Source organism: Jaculus jaculus, chromosome X (genome assembly GCF_020740685.1).
Source record: "Jaculus jaculus isolate mJacJac1 chromosome X, mJacJac1.mat.Y.cur, whole genome shotgun sequence".
In the NCBI taxonomy this organism is placed as follows: Eukaryota; Metazoa; Chordata; class Mammalia; order Rodentia; family Dipodidae; genus Jaculus; species Jaculus jaculus.
The window spans coordinates 109553367-109558798 of NC_059125.1; the positions used below are offsets into that span (position 1 = coordinate 109553367).

Genomic DNA, 5432 nt, shown 5'->3' on the forward strand with positions numbered 1-5432 from the left:
GAGGGATGGCTTAGAGGTTAAGGTGTTTGCCTGCAAAGCCAAAGGACCCAGGTTCGATTCCCCACGGGTAATATAAGGACCATAGCATCTGAGCTAAATGGGATGTGGAGGTATGCCAGTACCCCAGCAAACCCCCAAAAGCCTGTGATTGCTTCACAGTTTCCACCTTGAGTATGCCTGTACTTTTTCTATATCAGCCTCAGACAATGTCTTTTTTTTTTAACCCAACCAGATGCCAAGAGTTTGACAGGCTATGCAGAAGCCTCTGGATTTTGTTGGCATTCACCACCTACCTTGATTCACGTAGTGTGTTACATAAGCTGGTTATGTTGGTCTCCAAATTTCCAAGAAAATCAGAAGTGCTATGTCATCAATATAATGATACGCATTACCAGATGGCAGGTGTTCCCACCCAGCCAAGTCCTGGGACATCAGGCCTTGGCATATTGTGGGTCTATGTAAGTAGCCTTGGGGAAGGATGGCAAAAACCCATTGCTGGCCTTCCAATATAAAAGCAAATTGATCTTGACTCTCAGGCACAATGTCAATGGAAAAGAAAGCATTAGCTAAATCAAGGACACAGTAAATTCCAAGTTCATGGGTTAAGTGGTCTACTATGCTTCTGTGACATTTGGTACTGCAGCGTGCAGTAACAGTTTAACTTTATTTAGGTCTCTTTTCTTTTTTTTTTTTTTTCTTTTTGGAGGTAGGGTCTCACTCTAGCCCAGGCTGACCTATAATTCACTATGTAGTTTTAGGGTGGTCTCAAACTCATGGTGATCCCTACTTCTACTTCACAAGTGCTGGAATTAAAGGAGTGTGCCACCACCTGCAGCAACTTTATTTAGTTCTCAATAGTCCAGTCATTCAACAGAAACTCTCAGGCTTATGGACAGTCCATACTAGACCAGCCTAAAGCTACCTGCTTCTTCCAATTTCAAAATAGTAGCCCTGATCTCTGCATATCCTGCTGGTGATTGATGTTGCTTCATAGTCACTATTAAGGGAAGCCTGCAATAGTTACACCTGGGCATATTGTGGATGCCCCTGCACCGCCCTTTTCACAGTCAGTATATGGAGTTGAAAGTTCGCTTCCCAGCATAACTTGTAAGCCTTGCAGGACATCCACTCCCAGGATGAGTTCAGCTCTGGGACACACACACAGTGTAGCAAGGAGGTGGAGATGGCCCAAAGTCAAAGAGACTTCCCTGGCCACTGTCTGCCGTTTCTTCAGGGATCAGCTATATACTAATGTTAGCCCCATCATCCCATAAAGGCAACAGCCAGGCAGAGCTCATTGGGAGTTGCTCCATCTACTCCCATTTCAGTCCTTTAACCATAGCCATCATTCAAGCCCCAAAAGTGTAGTTCTTAGACCACCAACTACAGCATCAACTTAAAACATGGTAGAAATGTGGGTGGGAAAAAATGACGTAAAGGGCTGGAAAGATGGCTTAGAGGTTAAAGTGCTTGCCTGTGAAGCCTAAAAATTCAAGTTCGACTCTCCAGGTCCCACATAAGCCAGTGCTGCAAGTGCACAAGGTCACACATGTGCACAAGAGGCGTGTCTGGAGTTTGATTGCAGTGACTGGAGACTCTGAAGCCCCAATTCACCCACCCTCCTCCCCACTCTTTCACATTAAAAAAGCCAGTCTGTTGGGTTTGCTTCACTAAACAAATATAAAAATAAATAGCATCAGAAATTACAGCCAGAAGGGATTAAAATGTAAATTATGTACTTGGCACATTTAAGTGAATGTAACAATTAAAATATAAAGATTAATAAAATTTTTCTTTGGCTTTAAATGGTATATAAAGCTACCCAAAAATAGTAAGTACATGCAAAGCTTTATTTAGACACTGTAATTCATTCTGTCAATAATTACTAAGCATCTTTTCTTAAGTAATAATAGGTATCAATATATTTAGAACTCCAAGGAGGAAATCTATCTTGAAAATCTTAAAAAACATAACGATTGAGGGAAGGTGAGAGTATTTCTTGTCAGGAAGAGCAACATTAACAATACACTCTGGAATGTTCTAGCAATTCCATGTGGTGGCATGATTAAAGATGTTCCTGAAGAAATCACAAATTACATTATGGATTTGATTTCTTATGCATTAGAATCACCTGGGGGACATTTTACACACAGTTTTGCCAAATGTAATAGAGCCTTGAATCCCAAACAGGAGTATCAGGAGATCAAGGCTCCCTGGGCTATAAAATGAGATCTTATTTCAACAAGCCAAACAAACAACTTCCCAGGCTCCACCCTCAGAGTTTCTGATCCATTGGATCAGGAATAGGTCCAGAAACTTTACATGCCCTATTTCTTACCTTTTTTTTTTTTTTTCCTTTTAGGTAGGATCTCACTCTTGCCCAGACTGACTTGGAATTCACTATGCCATCTCAAGCTTGCCTCACTCACTGTGATCCTCACTGTGATCCTGCTACCTTTGCCTCCCGAATGCTGGAATTAAAGGCAAGCACCACCATACTTGGCTATTTTCCTTTTTTATTATGAACTTTAAATGATTCCTCTTTTAAATTTTTATTGTCAACTCAAGAGATTCTCCTAACCATTTTGCCATGGCTCAAGGCACACACCTGTAATCCCAGTACTTAGGAGGTTTGCTGCCAGACCCAGGGCAGGCTAGTCTCCAGAGATCTTCTCTCACAGAGAGAAAAACAGAGAGAGATCCTCCTCTTCAGCCTAAATTTCTGGAGTAGCTTGTACATCAGGCACCACACCGGTAGCCCCACCCCCCTACTTCACCACAGCTCATGCCCCACCCTCATTCCACCCATGCTGGGTCCTTGAGCCAGCCCCTGCCCCTTCCCCAACACCTCATTCCCACTCCTTGCTCTGCTTCTGGCTGAACTCTCGCCCAACCCCCTCAGTTTATCCCCACCCCTTTCCTGGCTTCACCCATGCCTTATTCCAGACTCCATCCACATCTCATCCTCTGAACCCACCCCGTCACTTAGCTCCTCTGCCCCACACGCGGCCCCACCCCTTCACCCATCACATGAGCTTCCCACTTTCCTCCACTGCTCCAGACATTGTGTTATTTGTTTTGCTTTGGTTTATTTTTTATTTTTAATTATTTATTTATTTGACAGAGAAAGAGGGAGAAAGAGAGAGACAGAGAGAGGGAGAGAGAGAGAATGAGCGCGCCAGGGCTTCCAGCCACTGCAAACAAACTCCAGACACGTGCACCCCCTTGTGTATCTGGCTAACGTGCATCCTGGGGAATCAATCCTGGATCCTTTGGCTTTGCAGGCAAATGCCTTAACCGCTAAGCCATCCCTCCAGCCTTGTTTTATTTTTTTGAGACAAGCTCTCACTCTGGAACCCAGACTTGTCTCAAAACCATAGGATCCTCTCTCCTCAACCTGCATTGTGGTTCTCACAGAATTTTTGTTGGGATTTATGTAAGAGCGTGAACACATTTTCAGCCTTCAAAATTCATTAATTTTTATTTCATCTGAAGATCCAGTGACATAAAATTCTCTCAACATTTTAAATGTGTTCAGTAGAATTTAGAGAATACTAGTAACCACATTTTGTCCAATTAATAGCAATTAATACACATTTAAGGGGCTTATTGAAAATCATATGGCATTATAAGTCTATGGACACATCCTAGCTGCTAGAATTTGTGATAAGTCTTCAGATGTGAGAGTAACAGAGAACCAGTTTGTGACTGGATAATAATACATGAACTTGAGGAGAGAGCACTTTCAGAAGGGAGATGGGCTGTACTGACTCCTCCCATAAATGAAATTTCTGATTGGAGTTCAGGTGAGGAGCAAACACGTTGAGCCTTGCCAACAGCAAACAGAAAGACTGATTGGAGGACTTGGTTAATAAGTCTTTTAACCATTATTAGGAGGTACCACAGCTATGTACAGCAAGCAGTGAGCTTGCTAAGGAGATGTCTTCAATCTAAGTGCTCACAGGAAGGAAGAAACAACCCATCATGGAAAAATACAGATGCTCTCTAGCTATGTCTCTAGGTATGTAAAACCTGAATCCCAACCCCACAGTCTGGGGTCCTCTGCTAGTCAGGATTACTGGTCTTGACAAGTAGACTTCAGCATTGGACAAGCTTCTGAAGATGGTGCTAAACACCTGCTCCTCCTTAAGGAGAGGCTTCGTGCCTCAAAATCTGGTGTCTACTCTACCCTAGATCAACACTTCACCCACCCGTTTTCCCTTCCTACTGAAAAGGAAACTAACAGGATCACGAGTGGAGTAAGGATTGCCAAAAGACAGACATAGAAATAAAAAGGCATTAAGGCCACTTGAAGGGCATACTTCAAACCTGCAGGTATCAATGCAAGATTGCTAAGAATTGTGGAGTGAAAGTTCCAGAAACACAGGAGAATGTGTGTGGGTGGCATGGGAAGATTTGCTTGGTTTCATATAATTTTTTTGTTGTTTGGTTGGTTTGAGTGCTGGAAATTAAATTCGGGTGGAGGGAATCTTGTGTACCTTAGAAGGAGGGTTTCAGCTGGAAGAGTAGACTTCATAAATGATGGGGGAAGGGAGCAGAAAGAAATGGGGCTTTGACTCAGGCCAAAATGGCTGTCAAGTTGGCTGTTTCAGCATCAGGTTGGTGGCTGTATGGTATTTGGAAATAGTACTACAATGCTGCAGAATTCAAAAAACTAGGATTAGTATGAGATAATACAATATATGAGGATGAGAAGGTAAAAGAAACCATAAGAAGGCCTCCTGAGAATGTGTATAATTGGCACTGGACCTGTCCTTGAGGCATCATATTTTGTCTGGGAAGCAGTGGACAAAGTATGAGCAGGATAGATTCTACCTTGAACCATATATGAAAGAAGTCATTCAGGAAAGAAAAGAGAAAGGAATGGGCAAAGAAGTAATTTTATAGTTGAGATTTGCAGTTGCATCTGTGTTTTTATGAAGTTGGTTAAACCTGAACCACAATAAATGTCTATTGTAATCATTGAAAAAGTAAGTGGGCCTTTGATAACAGTTGGGGCATAACAAAGCAGAGAAGAAGTTACAGAAACAGGAATGGAGTGAACTAGCCTGATCCACTTTAAATATGAGGGGGGAGGAACAGAGCCTGGCTAAGGATAGGAGAGGAAAATGAGGAGGGTGAGAGGACCATGTGAATGGAGGAGTCAAAGCAGGAGCACAGAACCGGGCAAGGGGGCAGGGCTAAGCAGGAAGAAGGAATCATAGAAATGAGGAGAGGGATAGAAAGTGCAGATCATGAATAGAAAGGATGGAACATTATAAGGATGGCCAAAGGTGGACATGGATGATGCAAAGCAAACAGGTAGTAGCTGGGAATTTAGAAAGCAAAAATATACATTAGGCCTCACTTGTAATCTCAACTACTGGGGAGATGGGGTCAGGAGGATAGCGTGTGTCTAGAGGTTTGAAGCC

General features: G+C 42.8%; 1 pseudogene; it reads left to right on the plus strand.

Moving 5' to 3' along the window:
* The first annotated feature begins 4588 nt into the window (after positions 1 to 4588).
* LOC101604657 lies at positions 4589 to 4900 on the plus strand (annotated as a pseudogene).
* The last annotated feature ends 532 nt before the right edge of the window (positions 4901 to 5432 follow it).